The following is a 16,746-nucleotide window of genomic DNA, read 5'->3' as shown; positions in this document are numbered from 1 at the left end:
CAATCAACAAGAAGTCAGTTAATCCTGAATTATACAGAACTACAGAACAAAATTTTTTTCCAAAACAAGTGCCATACTGAATCTAAGTCCAAACCTTGATCTAAGATACAAGATGCCTACTATTATTTCAGACACCAATTGCTCTACTGGTCTGGACCTTAAGGCACCAAACCTCTTTTATTCTGTCCACAACCGTTAGACAAATATCAAAATAGAAAATTTGTTCAATGCAGTGGTCATCACTCACCCACGTAAGCAACTCTGAGCTATAGATGAGTGCAATTACTTGATAGTTTCGAATATTAGTAACAATCATTCTGACAAAACCGCTGAAAATCCCTTAACAGATGCTTCACTCCTTTAGGAGTTTGAGAGAACAAAACCATGTCCTATGCACATGGGGACTAACAGTTCTACTGACAAAAATGCTAAATCCTCTAACAAATGCTTCAGACCCCCAAGGAATTTGAGACAACAAAACCGTATCATCCTCACATGAGAATTGATACTGGGCAGCACAGACTCTTGAGGCAAAACAGCTTTCTCACTTCTCACAGCACAACTATTTCAGTATTATAAAAATTAAAACTTCTGACTCATTCCCAGATTTTATCTTTTTAGTTCCAGTAATGAGAAACAGGAGATCATCAGGTCAATCTGAAAGAGTCTGTGTATTTATTAAAATAAACTTTTCTAGAATACAATTCAATAAAAATACCTCTATAATATAGACTACTGGATTAACTGAACTTGGAAATAATTTAACTGAGACATGAAAGCACCACAGAAGAGAATTTATTTTGGGATTGTCATACTGGAAGACTAATTGCTAAGTTATCTTTCTCATAAAGAATAAAAAATGAATTTTCCTTTTCAAACAGATTAGGTGAATAGGGGTTAAAAAAAAAAAAAAAAAAATCAGTATTTCTACTTTACCAGTGCACATTACGCTAAGTGTCAAGTATAAAGACAGATTTTCTGAAAAAGACCATTTCAAACATTCTCAACTAAAGACAACTAAGTTATGGAAAGAAACCAACAAAATTTGTTAATTGCCAAACCAGGTTATATGCTAATTATGTCAGCAAATACTAACAGGCAGACGACACACTCCTGAAATACAGTAATGGGATGTAACATAAGAATAGCCCTGACCATCACAGGGTACACCTAATAAAAAACCTGTCTGGCCAATACATGCTGCTCAGCAGAGAATACAAGAACGGGTGAACTATTTATTAACACATTTCTGATATCCTCTCCCAGGGTCAGTACTCTGCAGTTCAGGGTTTTAAACCCAGAAGTAGTACTTTTGCATTCTCCAAGATATACTATACTATCAGTAATTTCAATCTCATAATTTAAATCTAAACTATGACACATAATCTGTTTTACATCTGTAAGAACCAGAGCTCCTGCTGTCAGAGTTCTTGCTTCCATAAATAAGTTGTCCAGATCTTAAGAACAGTAAATATGAGGAATTTCTTCAGTGGATAAACCACACATATTTTTGAAGATAAAAGCTGGTTTGATATGGAAACTTTGAATCTGATTTATATTCCAATCTACCATCACTGTGACAATCTGCATTAAGGCCTCATTGTACTATTAACAAATAAAATTAAAGCAAAAATCAAAGCAGATCAGGTTTGTTGCCAAAGTTTTAAATAATGTCAAATGTCCAAATGAGTTAAACTGCTGGCAAGAATCTGCAGAACTACCCAGTGAGATCTTGGCAGCAGAAACTTTGCTCACTGGATTCAAGACTTTTCTTACATTAAGAGTGTGGCTTGATGAGACAGACTTAAGAGAGAACAAGTCACTGCAGTCTGAAGGGACAACATAATGCCATCACCCCTCTGTACCCCCACGCCCCATCACACACCCCAGAGTCAGTCTCCCTTAACAACCTACTACCAACTAACCCAGAGGAAAAAAGAAATTAGAACAGTGTGGATTGAGTGAACCGGTTGAATAAAAATTGAGAAACTGTGTCAGAGATTCTGAGGACTCCAAGTGTGTAATAACACAGGCACAATTTAAGACAGGTCAAACAGAAGCTTTATTAACTATGATCACAGTGAGAGAACATTGAGAGCATCTTTCCTGATTGTCTGCCAGGCGATTGAAGAGACCCAACCCATATCCTGTTTCAGAAAAAAGGCAAGGAAAAGCAATCATATGAATGTTAATAAAGCCAGGTACCCTTCCCCTGGAGGGATGGACTCCTTAAATCTGTTGCTAAACAGCCACAATTCTAATGAAGACTCAGGCAGTAAAGAACGTAACAATAAGAAGATGGCTCTTGGTGGAGCCCAAAGGGATGGCCTGGCATTATCCTGTCTGAGGTGCAAAGTTGGAAGCAATCAGACTGCTGGCTTCTGGTTGAATGTTCTTGAGTATAGATAACCTCTTAGCGAGACCTCTCAATTTTAACTGTAAATAATTTTACCACCACAACTGTTTCACAGCTTAAAAATACATTGTTATTTTCTTTTTCCCGGCCACAAGTAAGACCAATGAATGAGAAATCATATCTATCAAGTCCAAAACACTGCAAGATACAACTGAATAGAAATTTTAACTTACTGAGCAAATTTTAAATTTAAAAAAAAATAGTTTTGATAAAACTGATGTGTTAACTACTCATCCTGCACATCTGAACTGATAAAATACAAACCAGTTTTAAAATGCTTTTTGTACATTTGACTTCCATTTCCTATCCAAGTGCGATTTAACACATTTTTTAAAAATACTTAATTCACTATTCCCCAACAGAAATGTGAAAATTAAAGACTTAAGAAAACAAAGCATCAACTAAGCAGTGTGTTTAACTGAATTTATCACACAAAGATACAAGCCAACTGAAGATTAAAGATAATTTGCAATCTAAGATTAAATCACTTTATCCATGTGCTACTTCAAAAGAATAGCTCTCAGTGCACTAGTGGAATGATTAAAATACCTCCTTCTTCACAGATGCCAAATGTAAAAACTCCCCAAAATCAAAGTTTAGTAATAGGTACTTTTTCCACAAGCAAATCAGTCAGTAAATCAAACAGTGCTGCACATGTCTTACTGCAAAACCAAAAACCCAAGGTACAGAGGCAGAGTATGTAGTTTGATATAAAAACAGATGTACCTAACCAGATGAAATTCTAAGTATCAGAAGTTAGAGACACCTTAGAGATGGAAGTCTCCTGTCCCAAGCTCTTTTCAAGAAACAGGGTACTTGCAGGTCTACCCCATTAAATACGTTCATCCTTAGCTAGGCAAGTTCCATTAAGAAAATTAAGTCAAACTGGCATAAGCAATCACTACAAGCTAAATTTTTGTCATTAGAGGCCAAAAAGTCTAAGGGATTATCTCTATCAGTTTTTATCACAGTCTTGATCAAGCCTAGTTCATTCAGCTGCAGTCCTTGAGTCTCTACAAGCCTAATGGGAATATTAGGTAGTAAGTGCCAGACATTTTTTATCCCAGAATTACAATTCTTAATCCTATGATTGACATTTGAGTCTTGAGCAATGAGGCCCAAGTTATTTCATTTGGGAGCCCGGCTGACTGTTGAATTACTATCAGAATTCATTCTGCTGAGGAGGAACAAAAATGTCATCAGATTTAGTACTGGAGAAAAACTATTGCTCCAACTCAAATTTTTAAGCAATACTTCAAATTTCACCTCTGTAAATGTGCTCCAGTCAGAAATCACTGAAGCACTTATAAACACTGTAAAAGTTTCTGCCTCTAAGAAGCTGGTGCTCACCATAAGTATTGCAGTATGTACTGCAATACAACAGTATCTTAAGGAATGCTCCATGCACCTTCAACAGCAGCGAAAATATTTGTTATAAAAACCTTGAGTTTACACAGAGTAGTTATGTACTGCACTGAAATTGCTCTTATTCTGCTGCAGAAAAAAGAAAATCAAATTCCTGTCCTCTTTGATTCTTCAACTACTGTAAAGACTCAAACTTCCACAAGAAAGAAGTACTGGTTTAAATACTTCAGTTGATCACGCAGTACATAATCAAGTAGTCTCCAGCTAGCCCCGAACACACCGTATACAGCTACATAAAGAAAATACTTCAGAGTCCTCAAGAAGTATTACTTATCTGGGCCAGCCTCCATCTCCCCCTCCTTCTTATCCCAATCTTTCAAAGATAGGCTTTAAATGTTTTGCAGCTGTCCAACATTAAGGCTGAAGAATTCAACAACCACTGCACTGTAAAAGCACAGGGTGAAAAGCAACTACATTCAGGACCCATTACAGAGCCAGAAGAGCTTCCTGACTGCAAACTTCTTCAGCAAAATCTGGATAAGGTCCCGAGAGCAGATAAACCTGTAAAATTATTCTTTCTTCCTTCCAGATAATTCTCCAAGTGAGTTCCTACCATATAAACTAGTGCAGACTATGCATAACTGCACTGAGTTTTAGCCAACCTCTCTCACAGCCAAAAATATCAACCACCACCACTGCACACATTTTCTTACTGAGATTTTCAGAAGGTCTGCATAATCTTGTAACTATGAAGTTAGTGAGCCATTTCATATTTCCTGAAACTAAACTGCACATTAGATGATTCACCAATTAGTGTATTCATGAAGCTTTAAGAACCAATCAAAATTTCATTTTTGTTGAAAAATTTAACAGAAATGTCCAGCTGTATGCATGGAGAGAGCATGTGGGCTCTTCTCCTTTATTTAACTTAACTAACAGCTACGTTAGCTGGTGAAAAATATTCAGTGTGTCAAAGTTAATTTATCAAGCTGACAAAGTATAAGGGCTCCAGAAGGTATAGCATACATTTACTAAATTTTAAATACAACATTTTAACTAGATATAGCTCAAAGATTAAAATAAGCTGTCCAACAACCAAACCACACAAATACATATCACTCCAGGGCACTTCTTATTTAATGGAGCAATTGCATGCTCATTTCAAACTAATGCATAGGTCAACATACCAGAAAAGCTGATCATCCTTCAGACCCCGAACCCCACAAATCAAAACGTGTTTTTTTAAACTAGGCGGATATCTCTGGAAGACAGAGGGCTTGTCAGTACAGTGCGGGCCATGATCAGATGGAGGGGAGGGACTGCACGTTGCTCAACACAACCAAACCTTGTGCCTCCCCGAAGCCTCTAGGCACAAATACCACACCGTAAAACTAAGTGCTAATTTCCCCCTACGGTTGAAACTATGAAGTACAGCTCTTGGGGAAACAAGAGGCAAGGAAATCAGCCTAAAGTAGATGGTTATTCAAGAATTACTTAACTAGCCAACCTATTCCAATACTTTGGAATAAAAATCAGTATTTTAGGAGTTTATGATGGTTCTTTCATTCTACAAAGTCAGGAATGTACAATTTAGTAAACAAAAAGGTATCCTGTCTAGATTTTACATTTAACTATTTGCAGCAGTAAATAAAATATCACCACCTGAACTAAGTTTTAAGAATAGATAAAATTGCTGTACGGAAGTCACATGGAATGATCTGAATCCACGCAGTATCTATCAAAAATTGAGCTATTTGGCAAGAGGCTATCACAGGACAAGGTGGTTTACAACTATTAACAATCATCACTACTGTTTGATTAAACTAAAATACATCTCTAAACATAATGAATGAGCCCAAAAAATGAATGTTATACCATCTCGGGTTATAAGTCCATCACGGAAACACGTAAATTGCCACATCTAATTTGATGAACAGTCACTCATCTCTCTAGAACCTTGCTGCAGTGACAGGTTTCACATGTTTCAAAGAAGATTAAAAAAAAACCCTTTCTGCTAGAACACAGTTCATTTCTAATCCCTTCCATCTGCTCCCTCTTTCTTAGATGTACCTGCCATCATTAAAAGAGCAATAGAAGAGAAATTCTACATATTCTTCCAGGGACGAACCCAGGCATTTTCCCAATGCTCTCACACATATGAAGTCATGTCAACCTACTGCTACCCAGCTGTCTGAATTCACTGCCTGGCTTGTATTGTTAATGCAATCCTGAAAACCAGAGGAGAAGCAGGACATTTAGACCAACTGGAAAATCAGAACTGATTTCATCAGCTCAGTCCACCAGGTCACAAAATCGGTTCATTTTCTCTCCTTCTATAGTTTGCTTTGGACTGACAAATAATTTGCCCTAGTAGTATAGCTAACTCACTCTGCCATACTTAGCCATGTGCAAAAATGTACAGAATTGAATCTGTTCTGACAGAGACTCTACTGCTAAGGCTATCGCTTTGATACGAGGTCCATTTGAGTACCTTCGTTTACAGACTGACAAGTGAATGAAGTAGGAGGTTGCTAACTTGGAAACCTGCCTCCTTTCAAATGCCTCACTGCAGCAAACTCATCAGCTGGGGATATTCAAGGTAACAGGGGTTATGCTCAGGCTGAAAGCTGCACAACATCTTCAACGGGAAGACTTTAATGGCACAAACCTGCATGACATGAGGTCTTGAGGTGCATGGATCGCACCTCAAGATTCCTATGGATGTAACATTCCCAAACCATACTGAAATTAGCTTGAGTGAAAATGCATCTTTGGTATGGCCAGGGATCACCCCCCACGTAATGGGCCCCATATGATGAATAGTATAAAATTTATAGCTTACAATCAGAAACAGTGTGGAAAACTTCAACAAGCTTTACAGGAGAGGGAAAAAAAAATAAAAGAGGAGAGCATTCTGTAAGTATTCAGGGAATGGAAACCTGACTATTGTACATGCTGGGTAAGACTACATGATACACAACCCTGATGAAATAAACATTCAGAGACAGAAATGTATTCCATGCGATGAAGCTACTGTGATTCAGTGCAAGTACTGGAGTACAAAGTTAATAACAACAGCAAAAATAACAGGATTTACTGCTCCTACAATTCTAAGAAACTATTCGTAACTCCGAGTCAGATGCTTATAAAGACCACTTGCAAACTTTTATGAGCGCTCACGAGGGAAGACGGCCTGATGTTTAGCGCTCCCCCCCAGTCCCCGCAGAAGGGGTTAACAGGAGGCTGTGCGCCCTGAGGGCTCTTTAGTGGCAATTCTGCCAGGGTAATTTCCATACGGACAAACCGTGCGTGCAAACTCGTACATAGGACACCGCCGACCACCGCGCTGCTCCTGCACCAGCCCCACAACCACCCCGGGTACCAACACCGGGCACCCCCGCCCGGCCGGGGCAGGTTCGACCCTCTGCAGCCGGGGCGCCGCTGCGAACCGCCAGCGGGACGGCCGGGACCGAACGGAACCGGCCCCCGACACACCGCTCCCCGCCTCGCCCGCCCCAGGCGCCCTTCTCCCGGCCGCGGGCACAGCCGAGCCCTCGCCGTCCCTTCTCCCGGCTCCCTCGGGCCGGGACAGGGCGGCAGCTCCCGCCTCCCTCCCGCACGGAGCCGCGGCCTCGGCGGGCGGCAGCGGGGCTGCGGCCGCCTGTGGCCGCCGGGGGGCGAGCGGCGCAGGCGGGTCCCGCCCGCCCGCCCGCCGCGCCCGCGCCCCGACCGGAGGCAGCACCTACCGCTGCGCCGTCCCGGCGGGGGCAGCGGCGCCTCAGCGCCGTCCCGGCGGGGGCAGCGCCCGCAGCATCCCCGGCCCGGGCCCGCCGCCGGTGCCGCTCCCGGAGCGACCGGACCGAGCCCCCTCCCTCCCTCCGCCCAATGGAAAATAGTTCCCCGGGCCCCGGAGCGGAGACACCGGGAGCGACACCTCGCCGGCCAATGAGAGCCGGCCTGGCCCCCCGCGGCGCCAATGGGAGCGGCGGGCTGGCGGGGGCGGGGCGTCGCCCAGCCAACCGGGGCGCGGCGCTCGCACTGACCCGCTAGGCTGTCTCCGGTGGCCTCCATTGACCACCATCTTGGAGTCGGGCGCGATGCCCGCTCCGGGAATGGGCTCGCTGGCCGGCGGCCATCTTGGATCCGGGCGGAGTCACGTGCGGGGGCGGGCGGCAGGAGGCGGCGGGGCCGCGGCGGCCGAGCGGAGCCCCCGCCCCGCCCCGTCCCGTCCCGCCCCGCCGGGAGCCGGAATTCCCCGCCACACTCGGCGTCACAGGCCGAACGGCGGTGCGCGGCTGGTGTCTCCAAGCGCGGCTCCCGGGGCGGCCGGATGCGGCGCAGGCAGGGACCGCCCCGGCACTGCGCCTGCAGGAGTCAGGCGGCTCCTTCTACGCTGAAGGTAGCAGCAAAAACTTGGAGACCCTTGGAGACACGTCGGTATTGTCTGGAGTAATACCCCATTCGAAGCAGTTTCCTCTCCCTTCCTCCCCATAATGGGGAGCGAATCCATGGCTTGGCCTAACTGCAGGTGAAGTAACATCCGATCACGTCGGGCAAAGGAATCGCTCGCTGCAGCGCAAAAAAACAGCTGGTATTCCAAGTACCAGAACGCATCGCATCTTCCTGTAGCTGGCAGACACACTGGGACGCTATAGTGCGGACGGTGGACACTCAGATGGGAAGAGATGCATCGATGTCAGGCTCGGAGGGAAGGGTCCATGGGTTTACTCTACTGGAAGGCAGCAGCAAGCAGAGAATGGCAGGGGTCGGTTCTCTTTGACATCTTTCTCAGAGACTTTTGAGGAGGAGATGGAGTGTGTGCTCAACAAATTTGCAGGTGGTGCTGAAGCTGGAACAGTGGGAGTGCTGAAGGACAGAGCTGCCATTTAAATGGATCTAGACCAGTTGGGGGAATGACCTGACAGGAAGTCTGTAAAACTCAGCAGGGACACATAGAAGGAAATTTGACAAGTCTAGCGCTTGGGAAGGAGCAGGCCTCTGCAACAGTACAGGGTGGGGACTGATGGGCTGTGGAGCAGCTTTGCAGGAAAGGATGTGGGGTGTCGTTGGACAGGATGTTGGCCATGAGCCAGCAGTGTGTCCTGGCAGCAAGGAGGCCAAAAGCATCCCAGGTCATACGATTGGAAGCATAGCCAGTAGGCCAAAGAAAGTGATTATTTATTTCTGCTCAGCTACATGAGGAATAGTGTGTCCAGTTTTGGCTCCCAAAATGCAAGGAAAATCTCAACAAACTGAAACAAGTTCAGTGGAAGCCACCAAGTGGTCCAAGGGGAGGTGCAGCACTTGCCCTGTGAGGGAGAGTCTGAGGTAACAACCCTGGATTAGCTTGAAGAAGAGACAATTTAAAATACTTCAGCATACAGAACACAGCCTAGCATATACATTGCCAGCAAAAAAACCCCAAAGATTAAATAATACACTGTATAAGCAATTCTGCACCTTGGAAGAGGATGAAAAATATAATGAAACACACATAATTGATGTTAGTTGCATTCAAAATGATACTGATGAGGCCAATGTGTGAATTTACATTTCTAGAGCAGGGTAGCACTCACGAAGGATTCATGTGCACCCTGCACAAATGCAGCTAAATTGCCACTTGGCAGTCCTACGTAAACAGTGCAATAAAGAATGTGCTAGCACGTAGCAACAACAGGGAAAATAAATATAGAGCCAGCATAGCCAGGATTTAGTTACCAGTTCAACATGGGGAAACACAAAGTCCTGCATCTGGGGAGCACCAGCCCCAGGCGCCTGTACATGCAGGGGGCTGCCCCAGCAGCTTTGTGAGAAGAACCTGAGGATCCTGGTGGGCACCAAGTTGAACACGAGCCAGCAACATGCCCTTGATGCAGAGAAGGGTAACGGTATCCTGGGCTGCATGTTGCCAGCAGGTTGAGGGAGTTGATTCTGCTCCTCTCCTCAGCACTGGTCAGGCTGAACCTGCTGAGCTCCTCACTACAAGGGAGATACAAAGCTGCTGGAGAGTTCAACAGAGGGTTGCTAAGATATTAGGGGATTGGAGTACCTCTCCTGTGAAGAGGGGCTGGAGGAGATGCAGCTGTTCTGGCTGGAGAAGAGAAGTCTTAGAAGAGGATCTCATCGATGTGTATAAAAACCCAAAGGGAGGATCCAGAGGATGAAGTCAGGATGACAGCAGTCTTTTCTGCAGTCATCCAACACTGACTCCACTTGTATAAAAGTTCCATAAGTCAGTTTTAGCCTCAATTTATAAGCTTTTTCACTTTTTAATTAATTATGTAGCAAACTGTAGCATTTTCATTTCCAGTATGCAGTAAATATTTTTATGCTAGATATCTAAAACTTATCAGAAGTATAAAGTTTTAGTAACATAAACCCTCAGATTTGCTATATCTCTTCATAATTGTAGAGCAGGTCCTCTTGATGTTACCATTTTTGCCAGGATTAAGGTTCAGCAAGTTTCCATCTAATGAAAACACCTGCCATTCTGGCCTGCTTCTAGGGCAAAGAACTTGTAACTGGGTGGAGGGAAATAATCAACTGCTTTGTTTCATTTTGAAGATCTGATGATAGGATGGAAGAAAAGAAAGGAAATAGGCTGCTACTTGGTATAAACAAGAAGAAAAATTCCTAATACCAGCAGAGCTAGGCTGTGGCCAGAGCTCAGCAGGATGGAGACTGTGCAGCTGGTGGTTATCATGCCCGGGCTTTACCAACCTGACCCACACAGCTGTAGGACATACTTTGATTTTGTGAGGAAGCATTGGTGCTAGGGACCAGCTCTGAGCCCTCAAAGCATCATGGAACTTGCTGTGGTTTTTCTGTAGCAATATGTTGGACATCTGAAGAGCTCTGTCAGTAAGACTGAGAAGGATATGAGAAAGCCATGGACTGGTGTGGGTGCTCCAGACCATGAGGCTGCAATGAGCCTATTGGTTCCTTTTTCAGGGTGTGCACACACTCTTGAATGAAAAGCAATTCCCTGGGGAAATTTCTGGGCAATCCCTTCTTTCCTAAGGCAATCAGTTTTCCGGATGGAGGGCAATGATCCGTGCATTGTAGGAGAACAAGGGGATACTGAGAGGAAACACCACTTGGAAGAAGGTGATCAGAGGCTGGAAACTGAGCCGGCTGCTACCTCCCACATTGGCTTGCTTTCATCTTTCAGTGTTTATTTCCCAGGCATGCCGCCAGCCTGGGGTGTGTGCTGCCAGCAATGCAGCGCTGCAGGGCATGCTGTGCACCGTGCCCTCAGTCTGCCACTCCTGGGTGACACTGCCCACTTTCTGTGCTATGGGCCACCGTGGTTGCTTCACCAGCCCCGAGCTGCCACATTAACCATGCTGCCTTAGCCCACATCTGCGGGATCATTGTTTTTCCGTGTGTCCCTGGCTGATCCTACTTCTGTGTTGCAAATTGTCTGACCCAGGCAACCTCTGCAGCTCTGGCCCCGAGCACTCTCTTCCACTCCCTTCTCCAGAGTTTATTCCTCTCTGCAGCCTAGAGCAATTCTGAGAAAGCAAATGCAGGCATAGACTTTAAATAAAACTTTTTAATTCCAGATGGAACTTAGTAAGGTTTGATGAAGTTAGTCAACTCCCCTCACTCCTACCACCATCAGCCACATACCAAACCTCAGTGTCAGGGGTTGTAAAACTGAATTGGAGTTCAGCAAGGCAAAAGGGCACCTTTCAGTTCTGGCTGATGTGGCAAGCAGTCTTCTCTGCAGACCCAGCATCTGTGCCCAGAAATCTGTGTGTCTGTGGAACTGAGGTATAGCTACAGTGGTAGGAATTTCCTGTGCTAGGGTGCTTTTTCTAGGCCATGGTGACACACAGCCAGAGGATTGCCTATGGGAGTCAGAGCAGTCATCAGAAGTGTGAGCATTTGATGCTGCTTCCTTACTTCCAGGCTTTTTCCATTCTGAGTGAGATGAACACTACTCTCTACTTCAGCTAGGCAGAGAAGAATAATAATTTAGATGGAAAATCTAAGATAATAGCAAGGAAAGAGAGCAGGAGTAAAACAATAAGCACTTTCATTATCCTGCTGAGGAAATCTTGGTGTCTGTGGATAAATCCTGTCAGCAAAGGATACCTTGAAGCAAAAGGCTGATGAGCATGTACTAGATAAACCACAAGATTTGGCAAGAGGGACTTGCAGTAGGGACAGAGACCTCTGCAAAGCAGAAGTGGACAATCCTGGGAATGGTAGAACAAATGCAGGGTCTTGCCTGGTGTCTAATCTAACAAAATAATCCCAACATGGCACATCTCAGGATTAAGGATGAAGGAACCCTCATCAGCAGGCCAGCCAGCTCCTGCTGGGCACCTTCACTTACCAAGTGCTCCCTGCTTTGCCTTCACTGAACTCTGGCAGTTTTGCTTGCACGTGTAATCAGTTGCAGCATGGTGATCTGGTTGTTCACAAGCAGACTCACATTAATTTTACAGGGCCAAAAATTCTATCTTGCCTAAATAAATAGAAGGCAAGTTTGGTCTTAAAAATGCAAGAACCTCAGGTATCAGAAGAGAAATACACTTTTGAAATGTTCACCTGAACATCCAGCACACCTGCCCTGGCCACAGACCGCCCTTCAAAGAAAAGGCAAGGCTGGTAAAGTGACTGGACCAAACTGGAAGATAAGGTCCAAGTATTTTTAATCTGGGCTAACTGAACATGACTAGAAATAGAGGGGCATGAAATAAGGATACCACAGTGTTATCACTGTGGTGGAGGAAGAGCTCTGAAAGGGTTGGTTATTTGCTTTCTCCTTCAGTCCTTTGCTTTCCTCTGCCTGCTCCACTGCAGCTGAGCTGGGAAAAAGACCTAGAAGCCTTTCTGATTTTTTTGGAAGCTGAGTCATTTGGGTGGATGAAATAAGAACATCTATGATGCTTCTTTCTCCATTGTTCTGTACCTTGAATAAGCATCGACATCAAGGCTGAAAACATCAACTTTCTGATTTGGTTGCAGGTTCCCCACTTTGCATAGGTGTTAATAGTCATTCCTCCCGCCAGAAAAAGGACAGCCAGGCTCCAGGACAGCTTCAGGCAGGCACAACACATGCAGTGACTTTTAAAAGTACTCTGACATGTCCAAGCACCACCCAAGACTGTAGTATGCGTTCTTGATCTTTCCTTTACTGAGTAATACAAAGCAACTGCTAGAACCGGTCCCTAGCCTACCCTCTTTTGCTTGTTTGTTTGTTCATTAAGTAACTTCGAATCATCCCAAGAGTCGAGAAGTCTGTTCTTGCAAGGAAGGTATAATTTTAAAATATTTTCCTTTGAAATGGATTTATTTGTGATCTAATCTGGTGCTCTGTTACTAATTTATGAATTGGCATACTTTTTGTCACCAGTATACAGTATCTACCATGGTCTTAAAATGACAGGGTCTGAAGGTTTTGAGAGGAAGCTGGACCATTTGCAGAAAATCAGTGTTTAGCATTTTCTGAAAACCAGGTCCCTCTTCAAGGTATTTCAAACTGAATACATAAAAGCAAAGAAACCCCAAATCATGAGTTACTTTTGAAAATTTTAGCCAGGGAACATTTTTTTTAGTGCTGGTTGTGGAATCATTAATTATCATTGCACAGAATGTAATAACAAAGCAGAGCTCCCCAATGGATGAAAGCAAACCACTTCTCTTGTAGCTTTTCTTTTTTTTTTTTTTACAGCAATAATAAAACATATTATTATGCACTTCCAACCATGAATGTTCTCCAAAGCAATTTGATATTAAACTCCAAATCATCTGACTGGATGAGTTTTTACAGATTGTTACAGCAGAGCAAGCCAGGAATGTTATTAGAGTGGCCTGAGGCACAGTGCTGTTTCATGGAAAACGAGGAACAGTTAAAAATTTAAAGCGTCCCAAAATTCCTTTTCTCAAAGGGGATTTGTGGCACTGCGGAGATTAGAGCCATTCCTATCCAAGCTATATTCCTGAGGAGACCTCCGTTTGTGCCTATTTAGTCTAGAGGATCTGGTTTATTTCACCAGGGCAGAATACTAATGTGAGCTGGTGGTTCTGTTCTCTGGACTTGTTTCATTTTCCTTCCTTTCTTCAGCAGCAATGCATTTGCACAATTTTTCAGGCTACAGCAACAGTAGGAACAGGTTGGGTTGAAGCCTAGTTAACACCACCCAGATGCATGCCAGGTTTGTATTTTCAGTCGGTCCCTCTGACTGTCCACTGTATTGCAGGATTGGCAGACCATGCCTTCCATGATTCAACATGCAGGACTGGCTTTCAGCACTTACAAGAGCACTTTTAATTTGTAGAAATCACCATTAGTTAGAGAGAGGTGAAGCAAAATTGTGACACCTGACAACACCAGCATCGACAGGGTTGTGTTACACCGACCAAGGTGTTTTACCGAACAACCTACAAAATGGCTCTAAAAAAATCTCTTTGTTCTACAGGTCACTTGATTGTCAGCATAATTTGAGTATAGATCAAAGCAGCTGGACAGTCCCCAAGAATATCTGTGCAAGCTGTATTCTTCTGTGGCAGTGCCTACCAGGAGGTGGTTTGGGAGACATTCTGGGTGGTGGCTTCACTCCACTTGGAGATTTCCACACTTGCAGAAAAGAAGTTTTAAACTTGTTCCGTGTTTTCAAAGCACTGAAGACCAGCAATATAGGATTTAGGATTTAGATATTATATTCTCTTAAAAATCTGATGATAATCAGTATTGGTTGGTGTTAGTGGCTACTAATGTGATTTCTGAAGGCTGGCAGCTAAACACTGCCAAGCACCTCAATCAGGCCAGCAGCACTATGGTGATCCCCAGGGAGCCCAGGCTGTCCGAGGAGGAGAGAAACAGGCTAGGTTGGAAAGGAAGTGGGACAAAATTCAGGACAATAGACAAATTAAAGAAGTTGGGAAAGTTTTAGACATGAATTTTAAACCTAGAAGGAATTTAGATTGTCTTAAATGTGCTATATTTTGAAAATTTTCACAATAGTTTGACTTATTTTTTAAATGAGGGGCAACTTTTATCACATGTTCAGCTAACTAAATAGTAGCTAATAACCTTCTAAATTAGTTTTCTAAGCTTTGTCTCCTAGGTTAGAACAGAATATATTTATTAGCCTACCTACCTTGCCAGACACAAAGAGAGCATAGGTGTAGTTTAAGTGAATTACCTGGTAATAGAGCCAGGTAAGATAACTCCTGGATCGCCTCCTGCCTCACACACACACACACACACACACACACACACAGAGTGGTTTGGCAATGTCATTAGCAATGCACCAAGCACATCTGTCAAGCACAGTCCTCGTCCCAGGCCTGCACAGCTGGGCAGTGTTACACCTCCACTGGGCCTGGGCCAGGCACTGCTTCTTCAACCTCCATGTCACCCTGTTCTGTTGGGGTGACAAAGAAAACAGTGAGCTTTGGGGCACTATTGTTGCTTCCCACAGGCATACCACATTGTTGGGGATCTTTTCCAGGTGCTGTTCTGGACTTCAAATGCGTTGTTGGGATGGACTTCGGTTAAGTCACCCAGGTTGCCAAATGGGAACAACAAACGGCACGTCCCATCAGACCTTCACTTCACCAAGTACTTCCGAGAGTGCCACGCTTCATTGCTAGCCACACAGTCCATTTTTGCATCGACAATGGAGTCTGCAATGTCTACCAGGACCAACATGGGCTCCAGGAATACTCATAGACATGTCTGAGAAAGTAAGCAGCAAGCTATGGTTGTTTTCAAGCCTCTTCTGAAGTGAGAGGAGGCCTCAGGGGTACATCTCAAAGTGTAAAACCATGACCAGATTAAAGGAGATTTAAAGCACAGATTAAAAGGAGCCCTTATTAGAGAACACATTAGAAGAAGTAGGACAACCAGAACATTTTCTCAGGATGTGCTCAGAACCACACAGGAATTGTTTCAAAGAGCAGTGGCTCATGACTAAAAGAGACAGTTTAAAGTGTTTTTGGACATCCATGTCTCTCATCTTCACCACAGGTTTAGCCTTGCATGGGCAAACAGTCCAATTCCAGCACAAGGGGCGCCTCATTTATTACTAAATGATGCTATTTAAATGTTGGCAGTTTGAAGCAAGGGTGCCATGCTAGATTTTTATGCTCTTATGATCCCTTTTCACCCTTTTTGGGATGAAAGCCTATTGGGGTTAACCTGCACATATTGGCTGGGTGTGAGCACAACTTACAGTCAAATGTTACTGGTTCCAGTGCTTATTTACCTAAGCGATTGTATTGTCTCCAGTCAGGCTATTTCCACTGATAAAGACCATTCTTGTCGTAAAGGAATGTACTAGTAGGGTTTCTTGTTTGTAACTAACTAGTAGATGGCCTTTTAGCTGACAATATCCCTAAAGTAAATGTAGCCGTAGGACTAGAACAAGATTTACTTGAAGAAACTCAAACATTCACGTTGAACTTGCCTTAAGATTTAAATGTCAGTTTCCTATCTTTGAAATATCTAACTCCCACTGATTCCAGTGAAATAGCTAATAACTACCCTTGAGGATTTGAACCTGAAGCATAACAGAAGGCAAAATATAACTCACAGAAATGCATAATAGAAAAATAATTATATTGTAAAAATAACTCGTAGTGCTGTTGCAGTGAATATTCTGCACTTGGATGTTTCTTTTAAAGGATTTACAAGATTTATAAATCTGGTTCTACAATGTTTTAGAACTCAAATCTGAGATAGACCATGGTTTTTTCATTGCTACAAACACATGAATTTAGTTTAAAATGGTCCAGCGTACAAGAATAAGTATGATTTTCTTGACAGGCTCTATTTTCTCCTATATGCATTTGATAATGTAAGCTACAGAATCACTCAGTTATTCCTGTTAAAGACTGTACCTCTGCAAAATTCTAAAAGTAAGCTCTCAAATCAGTGTGTTAGAGAAAACAAGCTATATTGACTGTTATAAGAACAATATATGTATTAAGCTTTGATGTTAGCTACC

At 43.5% G+C, this 16,746-nt stretch overlaps 1 protein-coding gene across 2 annotated transcripts in view; it reads right to left on the bottom strand.

The window, feature by feature from the left end:
• The window catches only part of SOCS5 (suppressor of cytokine signaling 5), a 34,352-nt gene extending 26,428 nt beyond the window's left edge, over positions 1-7,924 (bottom strand). Inside the window, exon 1 of one of the 2 annotated variants that reach the window (XM_039568518.1) lies at positions 7,825-7,924. The gene's annotated coding sequence lies outside the window, so the exon portion shown is untranslated. Of the gene's footprint in view, positions 1-7,527; positions 7,615-7,824 lie in introns of those variants that run through there. The other variant, XM_039568516.1, reaches the window with a different exon arrangement.
• Between the last annotated feature and the right edge of the window lie 8,822 nt (positions 7,925-16,746).

This window comes from Corvus cornix, chromosome 3 (genome assembly GCF_000738735.6).
Source record: "Corvus cornix cornix isolate S_Up_H32 chromosome 3, ASM73873v5, whole genome shotgun sequence".
Classification (NCBI taxonomy): domain Eukaryota; kingdom Metazoa; phylum Chordata; class Aves; order Passeriformes; family Corvidae; genus Corvus; species Corvus cornix.
The sequence above is the reverse complement of the archived record's forward strand: the minus strand, read 5'-3'. Positions and strand labels throughout refer to the sequence as shown.